General features: G+C 35.8%; 1 protein-coding gene across 5 annotated transcripts in view; it reads right to left on the reverse strand.

The window, feature by feature from the left end:
• The window catches only part of LOC106084761 (protein bunched, class 2/F/G isoform), a 608,039-nt gene that overhangs the window by 310,062 nt on the left and 285,436 nt on the right, over positions 1-12,541 (reverse strand). The gene's annotated exons all lie outside the window — the stretch shown is intronic.

The following is a 12,541-nucleotide window of genomic DNA, read 5'->3' on the forward strand; positions in this document are numbered from 1 at the left end:
GAGGCAGCAATGGTATCAGTACAGCGATAAGGCAACAACGACGATGTTATATAACGAGGAAAAACGGGGCCAAGTGAACTATTCCAAAGGAAAAACATTATTGTGATTTAATGGCTTACTACCAAAAATACTAAATATGATGACTATCTCGTTAGGGTTATCAATTTTGAAGATAAGGAAAAAAATCCAAGTAAAAACTAGTTCTAATGAAAAAAAAAACAAACTAGAAAAAACAAACGAGACAAGCAAAACGTTGGTATATAGTATATACAATAACAAAGCCATGAAGGAAAAGGTTTAAAAATTTTGAATAATTTGTTGGAATTTCAAAAGGATCGGATGAAAAAAAATGTCCATTTTGGTAAGGAACCCAACAAATCCTACTTACCCTATGAAATCTTTGATAAAACAATAAACCTTAAAGAGGCCACGATCGTTATTAAGCAACACATCGGGTTGCAAAACTGGCAAATAACAATTACAGCACTGATCTGGATGCTCCGAATGCTGGTGCAAATGATGAGCATGCGAAGGTGGTGCTCGCGAAGGTGCTGCTGTTACTGGTGGTGGTGGTGCTGCTGCAGCAGGCAAATTAGCGCTTGAACAAGAGGCTGTGGCAGCAGGGTGATGAAAAAGCTGGTGTTGATGATGTTGTAGGTGGTGGTGGTGGAGGTGTTGCTGTTGTTGTTGTAGATTTTGTGTCGTTTCATGTTGCTGATTATGATGGGAGTGTTGCTGTGAATGATGCGGTTGTTGCAGCGACTCTAAGCCCTTGGCTGAGGGAGCTGCCATGGTTAGGCAACAATTTTTGGCAGAGGCACCAAACAAAAGAAGTACCTTTCATTAAGTCAATATGGTGGTATTCGGAGTTGAACAAATAGGGCCAACATAGCGATCAGTTTCGCTTAATACTGAGAGTATAAGCATTTCCAAAACACAACATGAGAAAACGTAGTTATGACACCTCAACCTCAGTTCGTGGCACCATTTAAAATTGGGAAATCTTCGTTTGTGGAATTTCTTTTTTTAAACATTAAACATTTGCAATTTTCATCTAGGGATAACTGGGAAGAAAATGTTTCATTTTATACAAAGGATCCAAACAAGAAGTCTGGTAGTAAAGAACTCAAATGGCACTCAAAACATTAGGAAAACAAAGAAAAAATAGATAATATAACTAATCATAAGAAGCCAATATTCTTTGAATTTAGTTTTGTACACTTTTGCCTTGAATGAGAATGAATGGAAAATTTGGATTTTCTCATACAACTGCTACAATGCTAAACAACATAAACAACTTTGTGTCAAATGTAAGCAGTGTAGGGTGATTTCTGTATTATGAATGCATGATTAATCAAATACAACTCTGTTGAAGAAATCTAATGAAATATAATTTGAAATATGATGGGGTACTATATACTACGTGCAACAATGTGCTTTACAGGTATAATCATTATTTCTATATAATCTAAGACAATGTCTAACAACTTTCAGTACATGATATATGATATTAAAATATTTTTCTTGGAATACTTGTTTTTCCTAAAATTAAATAAATAAAAATCAAAAAAAAAAAAATCTAATTAAGCCCATGTTTTCTTAAAGATAGAATAACATGCAAACATCGGTAACTTTTTAATAAAATCTACGAAACCGATTTCAGTGAAACTCATGTTAAGATATCTTTGAATATTGTATATGTTTTTAATAAAATCTACGAAACCGATTTCAGTGAAACTCATGTTAAGATATCTTTGAATATTGTATATGTTTCAAGCGTGGTCGCAGAGACACTGATAATGCAGAACAATGTGATAGCTCAAATGAATCCAAATCGTCACAAGATTGAAATGTAAAATAGTGGCTCCGATTCATCAAAAACAACAAAACATAAGACTAATGCTTCCAAACGTGTTGCAGAGACACTGACAATGCAGAATTAAGGTGATAGCAAAATCAGGTGGTACCTACAAAAGATTAAAAAGTCCACATATTGCTTGAGACAACAGAAAAGTGTTGATAATCTGACTTGACCAGACAATGATGATGTTTCTCCGCTGAGTCATTCCAATATTTTCTACATATATTGGAATGACTCAGCAGCCCTGATTTCAAATAGGATTGTACATATTAAATATGTCAAAACAAAGTGCATTTGTATTGACATATTCAAAGAGTATATTGATAAGTATATTGATATTCAAAGAGTATATTGATAAGATGATACATAACACTATTAACGCTCAAAGGTGGCTACAACGTTGAAAATTCAATGGTTTCATGGTTAAAACGATACTGTGATCCATTAATAACAGCACCAAAACGATTAAGCCCTAATCTAAAAGTGCTTGCAGAGATACTGATAACGCAGTTGAAGTAAAAATGAACGCAAAATCATAAACGATTGGCTTAAGTGAGACTTAGACAATTTAGTCAACAGTGATACCACAGGAAAAGGAGAAAGAAGATGCTTTCTAGTTCCTACCGTTGAACCATTCAGATCGCTTTAAAAAGTCCAACAACTTGCAAATGTTCACATTCTCTTAATCGGAACTGCCAGAAGAAGAACCAGAAGAGCAACTGTTTCTGCATGGCAGTGAGGGACTCAAACACAGCAGATGTTCTATAGTCTCTTCCTCTTCGACGTTCTCAATGCATCTACAGAAGTCATCATTTGCAACCTTCAGTCTGTCAGAAACAAGTTAGTTCATGTCTGGTATTGTGTCCCCACCTAAGTGCCTGTGTCTGCTAGCGCGAAAGCCGGGCAATGTCACATGCTGTCATTTGCCGCACCTGTTTTGCAGAAGTGAGCTCGCAGTCCTATGTATCCCTTCATGATACCGAAAGCTATACTGTCCTCTTTCTTACTTCCTTTCAATAATAGCTTCGTCTTCTCACGATCCGGATATCCCCGTAGGATGTTCTTCGTCCTACCGACCATTTCGCTGTTCCACAGTATTACATGTCAACTCGGACTGCATCCACCCAAAAGGCTGCGGGTTAATCAAGTTTATTGACGACAGGCCTTCACTATCAAAACGTCTGCTCTTTCATTTCGCCTTACTCCGCTATGGCCCGATGCAATGCGGATCGTTCCATTCGTACTATTAATCTCTAAGACAATTCGTGACTTCACCGTCCTGGTCGGTATTGCCCAGACGGCCAGTTTACTGTCCGCAAAGATGTTCCATCGTTAATACCACATTTCTCGAATTCCGTGATCGTCTCGATCTCCGCATGCATGGCCGTATTATGGTCAGACAGTCGAAAACAGATCCCAGTCAATGTGCTCTAACTGGCCAAGGCCTACTCTGCCTTCTAGCTTAGATCCATCTGTGCAGAATTCCGTCAATACAAGTCTGTGCCACAGGCAGCAGTACCTCACACTCGACCTGAAGTATTGTCTCACGTATTCCATGAACCTCGTCCAATCCACGTTTTTCTATCGTCGCCTCGGTTATACTGCGATGGTATTACCTGCTTCTATCCTCCATCCATTCTCCCTTCGCATTAAGTCTCAGCAGCAGTGGCTCCCGCATCTGACACTTCTAATTAATTTTCCTGGTCCAAAATTTCTATGAAATTTTCTCTAAAGACAAAATTTCTATTCAATTTTACCTAAAGACAAAATTTCTATGAAATTTTACCTGCAAATGCAAATTTTGCCCATGAACATTCCACTAAGGAACAGGGGCTAACTTCTCACATATCAATGAGTGCAGTCCGATTTTAGGTTTTAAGCTCAATGATAAGCCGAGTCCGAACGGAATGTCGCAGTGCGACACCTCTTTGGAGAGAAGTTTTACGTGGCATAGTACCTCACAAATGTTGCCAGCATTAGGTGGGGAAAACAACCGATGAACATTTTTCTGATTGTCTCGCCAGGATTCGAACCCATGCGTTTAGCGCCACAGGCGGACTCTGCGCTACGGTGGCCTTCAGGCCAGGAATAAGGGCAAAATTTCTATAAACTTTTACCTAAAGACAAAATTTCTATGAAATTTTACCTAAAGACATGATTTATATGAACTTTTACCTAAAAACAAAATTTCTATGAAATTTTACCTAAAGACAAAATTTCTATGAAATTTTACCTAAAGACAAATTTCTATGAAATTTTACCTAAAGACATAATTTCTATGAAATTTTACTTAAAGACAAAATTTCTATGAAATTTTACTTAAAGACAAAATTTCTATGAAATTTTCCCTAAAGACAAGATTTCTATGATATTTTACCTAAAGACAAAATTTCTATGATATTTTACATAAAGACACAATTTCTTTGAAATTTTACCTATAGACAAAATTTCTATAAAATTTTACCTATAGACAAAATTTTTAGGAAATTTTCCCTTAAGACAACATTTCCAAGAAATTTTACCCAAAGACAAAATTTCTATGAAATTTTACCCAAAGACAAAATTTCTATGAAATTTTACCTAAAGACAAAATTTCTATGATATTTTACATAAAGACACAATTTCTTTGAAATTTTATCTATAGACAAAATTTCTATGAAATTTTACCTACAGACAAAATTTTTAGGAAATTTTCCCTTAAGACAACATTTCCAAGAAATTTTACCTAAAGACAAAATTTCTATGAAATTTAACCTAAAGACAAAATTTCTATGAAATTTTACCTAAAGACAAAATTTCTATGAAATTTTACCTAAAGACAAAATAAAATTTCAATGATATTTGTTATATTATTATCAGATCAAAACATCTGATTTATTGCCTATAAAATTTGCAACTGCCATTTTCGATTGATTAATTAATAATCTATGTCAATGACATACCATCATCAAATGTTGGTTTATTTGTATGTCTCATATAAATACAAATAATTACTTAATGTTTTGATATCGTGACATCGAACTCCTCAATAAATAAAACGGAACATAAGCCAATCATCCGAACAATCAACAATGTGGTGGTATAATTACCACTAACGAATAATTTTGCCAAAGGCTGTTGATTATATTGGCGGCATATAATAACGATTAAAGCTTTACATTGACCCAATTTTCTTTTTTCTTTTATGTATGGGTAAACCTCATCTCTCGTTTGCGCAAACAAATTCATACATTTTCAATGATTTTTCTTTAAATGAGTGGCGAGCCATTATAGAAAAATATCAAAATTTCAACGGATTTTGATGGAAGTAAGCGAAGGCTTCCAGAAGAGTTATACAACATTACATACAAAATTTCGTGGAAATCAGTAAATTCACCCTTATAATTGTAAATCGGGTGAATCATATATATGAAAGCTATTTATAACCGATTTTTACCAAAATTTATAGTGTTTGTCTTAGAGTTAAAAATGTGATATTTGCACATTTTTGTGATGAGTGGACAACAAATGCGATCACCAACTTGGTTATAAAAACAACGACAGACAGACTGTTAGCACAGAAAGCATATGCGACAGACGGACATGGCTTAGGGGAATGTGAGAGAATTTCTGAGTCGAACTAAACATTTGATCACAGTCACAGTAATGGTTCAGGGTACAGTTTGCGGTTTTGTAATAAATTCCAAATAAATCTACACTTAGTTTACCAATGGCATGGTAGGACCTAAAATACTCAACTAGATTCCTTAGAAAGCACATGATCCAACTTTGGACGTCGTGCCGGCATGGGTCATCGTTAACCGATCGCCGTAATATTTCGTAGTTTGCTTATTGGAATCAAAAGGAACAAAAAGGAAGGAAAGCGTTCCAAAAAAAATATTTTTTGGGACACTCTGAAGTAAATACACTTAGGCCAGTAATCGGCTTGCTGAGCCCTCTAAAATAAATTTTTTTTAAACAATATTAAAAATTTTTAAAATCAAATTAAAATTTTTTAAAATAAAATTCCAAATTTTTAAAACAAAACTAAAAATCATCACTTTTTTTTATAAAATTTTATAATTTTTTTCTACACATTTTTATCAAATTTTAAGTCTCTTTCTTATCATATTTACTAAAAAAATTTTCGAAAATTTCTATAAAAAATTGACTAAAAATACATTATTTTCAGAAAAATTCTCTACAATTAATTTTACAATCTCATTTTCAAAGAAACACCCCCTCTTGTTTTTCTTTTTGGAATATGCTGCATTGTTAATAAAAAAAAGATGATTGCTGTCAACTAACTGTAACATCACACAAACCAACATTGTGGCTTTGGCTTTGCTAACAACTTTTGACATCACATGCGCTGTTTCTTTGAAAAGTATCTTGTGGCATTCTTTTTGATTCCCTTTGTCTGTATACAAATGCCAGCTGTCATTGTCATTTAATGCTGTCATCGTTAAAGGAGCTCCTTGTTCTCATGATAGCCTGAGCAAAGGAGGTCTATAGTCGCCTAAAGATACTTGGGATAATTTTTCGCAAGTTATTTATTAAAATGATAAGGTGATGAAAAATAATGTTAACCACTTTCTAGGTGAAGACAAAATTTTTCTCCACCAGGTTGGTTGCAAACATAATTGTTACTGCACCTTGCCTACATTTTATTACTTCATTAACCATAACATGGTTGAAATGAAAATCGTGTTCCAGGATTTCTTAATTACTGAGAGTTTGTGAGTGTGGGTGACCACATGGTTAATCAGTATGTGGTCCACTAAGATTATAAGCTTAGCTGGAGTCTTGTGTTCGTGGCCAGAATACATGTATATACATTAAAAGCTTGTTTGCAGAACGTATAGGCTGAAAATGTTTGTGGTGGCATTTGATTCCAGAAAAGGTTGAAAACTTCGTATAACGGAAATGAAAAATGTTGGTTTTACTGGCAACAAAACAGAGATAGTTTAAAGATTTAAAATAGGTTGCAAATGTAAAATGGTAATTCATGCAAGTCATGTAGTAAAATAAAAGCACATGTCATGACATGTTATATCAATGTCAATCTCAATACATGGCATGACATGAAATAAAATGTTTAATATCATACCATGTCATGCTATAATGGTTTAATTACAAGTATTGTTTTAATACAAGTATTATCAGAAAATGACTAAATAACGATAACAGACCAAAGTAGGTAAGGGTAGAGTTAGGTTGAAGTGCATGAGACTAGTAATCACTTCAATAATCCAGAATGACAATAGTGCTATACCCATCAAATATTAAACACGACATTGTCAAATTGTGGCCACTGGTTCGTGGATGTCAATCAACACACAGTTTTTATCGGATCACTCACAAATATTCATAAACTAACTACAAATTCTTTGTGTGAGCACAACGTTCTAAACCGTCTACAACGGTTCACATTCCGACAACATCTAGTGCACAGTTTTGTTTTTTAGATTGCACAAAGTATTTTTTTTTGTGCTGCCGACAATCGTACATGTGTTCCATACATACTTTGTGTGTTTATAAATCCCTTACCACATAAGGTTGGTACACATACAAATTTTGTAGAGATGACATTTATAACGGTTGGTGCATGAAATCAACAACGCGTGATCACAAGCTTATCGCCGCATGTTGGCAATAATTTCAACAACGCCTGTTCTTGATGACATCATTGGTGCACGGTTTTGCAACGTAAATTTTCCATCAGTGCAAGAGCCTGGAAGCAATCCATGCACGGAAATAGGTGTTCACTCCTAATTTTAGGTCTTCTGTTTACAATTGCGGAGCAATGACACAAAATTAACCTAAGACATCTTAAGCTGGAAAAAAGCCCGTCATTTGAAGTCATGAAATCACTCAGAGAAAAGTAGAAGCAATATTGACACATGGATTAGGTTGTGGCAAGCAATCTTCAATTTACAATTGAAGCTAAATTGAAGTTATTTGAAATCACTCAGAGAAAAATAGAAGCCATATTGACACATGAATTAGCTTGTGGCAAATAATCTTCAATTTAAAAATGGCCATTTTCATTTGGATTTATGTTATCAGGCTAAGAACTGTGGGACCGACAGACTCCCGTCAACACTAGAGCAACACTACGGTACTTATGATAGCATTAGCCACGCCGGAAATGTATGCTCAAGGCGTGTTCCCTGTGATTAAATGCATCTGTTGTCTGACATTTTCTTTTAAGTAATCAATAAAATCCCTCAATATCTGGTGATATTCATTCTCATGGCCATCAGATCGACTTAATCCCCTTTGGAAAAAATAACGTAATACGAGTATAATTTATTGACCAGTCATAATAAGCAATTACAATAAACAAAAAGTAACTTAAACGTTGTGCGAAATTCTAGCCAAATTGGATGAATAGCGCCCACTTGATGCCCAAGAAATAAAAAAGAAATATCAGTTTACATGGAATGTATATCTAAACATGGTCCGATTTGTCCCATTTACAATTTCCAACGAACTACATCGATAAGAAGTATCAGTGACGAATTTCAAGCAACTTTATTTATTCCGTGGAATTCACGATAGCGCCTATTATCGTGAATTTCACAAACGGACGGACAATGCTAGATGAACTGAGAAAGTCAAAACGATCAAGAATATATTCTTTATGGGTCCTTAGATCAATATTTCAAGATGTAACATATATAATGACTAGATTAGTATACCCCCAATGAAGGTATACAAATTTGAAGAGAAAACTGAAGTGGAACTGAAGATAAATCTAGGTTATCATACTCATACTCATTAAGTATGTTAGTCTATACCACAGTTCACAGAGTTCGCAGCCATCAATTCGGGACCATCTATCATCCATTGCCCTTTAGGTTAGTTATCTCAAAGAATAAGCTAACAGGTTGGTATAGAACTAAGTTAGTTCCTAATCTTGTCTGATTTACAATTCCTTGGGATAGCTTACAGGGATATCTCTCTGGCAACCAGAACATATGGACATTAAACTGTTCAGCTATATCGTTTGCCTTTAATTCAGTCATCCTTTGGATCCCATTGAGTATTGAACATTAGGTGAACCTTTGATGTGCCGTCCACCAGACCACAACACCATATAGCATTATAGGTCTGACAACTTCTAAATGATGTAAACTAATCTAGAACTGAAGAGGTTTACCGATTTGCTGTCACTGGCTAGAACAGACGTCTCAGTCATTGTGTCCGCCATGACAGGTCTGTCGGATAGGAAAACTTACCGACAAACTGAACATTGCCAGGAACAACTTTTGCCGAAGCTTTGAGGATGTCGAGGAAGAAGAGAATATAGAACATCTGCTATGTGAGTGCCACGCACTGACAGTCAGAAGGAATTCCACTTTAGGTTCTCATTTCTTTGAGAACTTGTCTGATTAAGCCGATGTGAACATTCGCAATTTGTTGGGCTTTTTTAAGCGATCTGGATGGTTTAACGATAGAAACTAGAAGGTATCTTTCTTCTCCTGTTCCCATGGTATCACAATGGACGAAAACATCTAAAAGAGTCTTAGACGGAGGCTGAGGCTTCTAGTAAATATAATATTCTCTCTTCTTAAGGATACATATGCCACTTCTACCTCAGACGGATTAATGCTTAAAACATTTCTAGCACCCCACCTCGGTTTGGTATGTAAAACTTTTGGGATTATTTATTTGGGGTTAGAGCACGAGTCTGATATCCACTTTCCAGACCAAGTCTCTGGAGGCCGTCCCACTCCCATAACATCCTCCGAGTAGGACTTATTAACGGATCGTGGCACTATTGGGTTCATACAAAAGGTATTGAAGAGAAAAGCACATGATTGAGAGGCCACCTCAACACCGAAAGCTCCCATGGTGACATGCGGTTCAAACAAAGGTCTTTCGAAACGGAGTACATCTAAAATCCAAACTTAAAGGTCCCAAAGCCCTTTGAGCGATCTTCAAGACCAATAGCGAATTCAAATAAAGGAATTTGGAAGTAACCTACTAGGTCTGTTCGCGTACTTTTACAGTAAAAACTTGCCAGTAAAAATATGCAGGAGAGTTAGCTGAGCATTTACACTCTTTTGCTATTTATTTGATTTAAACAGCTGGTTTTCATAAAACAGCTGTTCGATGCTTCAAATTTCTGCTGGAATAAAACACCCAGAAGAAATTTGCAAGCTCTCAATTACCAAACTCTCCAAACTTTGATCGCACTCACGTGCTCTTCCGCTCTCTTCTGCTGGCAAATAAAGTACATAAACGACTTCCAGTAACAATTTGGGCAAATTTGCACAAATTTTTGGGTATGCGAATACACATACTATTAGTCAAGCGACATATCCACATCACTTTCACAGTATGGTATTTCACTTTGAATAAAAATATTCAAAGCAAAATGTTGTTCCTTTTCTTGTAACAGAAAATGCAGCGGAGCGGGCCCCGATCACCTATTATCTAAAACATTTTCTTTAAAGGCAATAGATCTTAACAAGCCGCGCCGAATCTTATATACCCTCCACCATTGATCGCATTTGTCGAGTTCTATGCGCGGTATCTCATTTTAGACAAACATAGAATATTGAATAAGAAATGTTATGCTATTGGAGCTATATCAAGTTATAGTCCGATTCGGACCATAAATGAACGCTGAATACTGTAGAAGTCATTGTGTAATATTTCAGTTCATTCGGATAAGAATTGCGCCTTGTAGGGGCTCAAGAAGCAAAATCGGGAGATAGTTTATGTGGGAGCTGTATCAAGCTATTGATCGATTCAGACCATATTAGACACGTTGAAGGTCATGAGAGAAGCCGTTGTACAAATTTTCAGCCAAATCGGATGAGAATTGCGCCCCCTAGGGGTTCAAGAAGTCAAGATCCCAGATCGGTTTATATGGCAGATATAACAGGTTCTATACCGATTTACGCGATACTTAGCACAGTTATTGGAAGTCATAACAAAAAAAACCTCATGCAAAATTTCAGTCAAATCGGATGAGAATTGCGCGCTCTATTGGCTCAAGAAGCCAAGATCCCAGATCGGTTTATACGGCAGCTATATCAGGTTCTATACAGATTTACGCGATACTTAGCACAGTTATTGGAAGTCATAACAAAACACCTCATGCAAAATTTCAGCCAAATCGGATGAGAATTGCGCGCTCCATTGGCTCAAGAAGTCCAGATCCAAGATCGGATTATATGACAGCTATACCAGATTATGAACCGATTTGAATCATACTTAGCACATTAGTTGAAAGTGATACCAAAACACTACGTGCAAAATTTCAGTTAAATCGGACAAGAACTTCGCCCTCTAGAGGCTTAAGAAGTCAAGACCCAAGATCGGTTTATATGGCAGCTATATTAAAACATGGACCGATGTAAACCATACTTGGCGTAGTTGTGCTACCAGAACACTACGTGCAAAATTTCAATAAAATCGGATAAGAATTGCGCCTTCTAGAGACTCAAGAAGTCAAGACCCAAGATCGGTTTATATGCCAGCTATATCAAAACATGGACCAATTTGGCCCATTTACAATACCAACAGACCTACACCAATTAAAAAAATTATTTGTGCAAAATTTCAAGCGGCTAACTTTCGGAAGTTAGTCTGCTTTCGACAGACAGACGGACGGACATGGCTAGATCGACTTAAAATAACATGACGATCAAGAATATATATACTTTATGGGGTTTTAGACGCATATTTCGAGGTATTACAAACAGAATGACGAAATTAGTATACCCCCATCCTATGGTGGAGGGTATAAAAATCCCTACAAGCTTTTCTCTAAAAAAATTTTGATTTAAAACTAAAGTTCTAGGATCTAGGTTACTTTATAGTTCTTAGAGCTCGCAACAAACCGATTACTGGCTTAGGTGTATGTCCGTAGTGGCATGGGGCGGATTAATAGCTGCACCCTCTTTTCAACCTAACCTAAAGTTCTAGGAAATATTCCCTAAGGAAAAACTTTTCACCTAAGACACAGTTTTCAATGAAATAACCTCTAAAGATGTTTTAAAATTTATATTTTACTGTAAAAATCCACATCTCTAAAGTGCTTGTTGCTTAGATACTAACCCATTTCTAATGCTCCTTAACAAGTAGGCTGCTTGTTGCAAACTTTGGGAACATGGTTTTACATCTTTTAATTGTTTTGCATTTCCATAACAACATCATTTATATAATGTGCCAAAAATGTAAAAAAAAAAAACAATACACGAGAAAACCATATACGTTTTAGACAATAATAATAATAAAAAAAAAGGAATTGTGAATGTGTGCATTACAAGCTAAAAAAACAGAAACAATAAAAATTTTCCAACAAAAAGATGTGGCACGTTGATTACTTGCCAGTTTAAAATTGAGGCCAAAACACAAACGAGGCGCTGAATTAACTACCGCTATATGATGGTGTGGTCGCCCATCCCATTTCAAAGTAAAATAAATATGCCAGGATATAAGAAGTTATGTATGTGTGTGTGTGTGTGTGTGTGAATTTTCCTAACAATTGTTTACTGTAGGGGCATACTAAAAGATAAAAGAGCTTGGCAAAGGCAGCAGCTGAAGTTCTTCATATCTTTGCTTTACGTGACTGAGAGGAATTCGCTAAAGAAAGGCCCATCATCAGCATTGCTATTGTTTTTTTTTAAATAATAATAATAAAAAAGGCAACAACAATGCTTTGACAAGAAAGAAAGAAAC

This window comes from Stomoxys calcitrans, chromosome 3 (genome assembly GCF_963082655.1).
Source record: "Stomoxys calcitrans chromosome 3, idStoCalc2.1, whole genome shotgun sequence".
NCBI lineage: Eukaryota > Metazoa > Arthropoda > Insecta > Diptera > Muscidae > Stomoxys > Stomoxys calcitrans.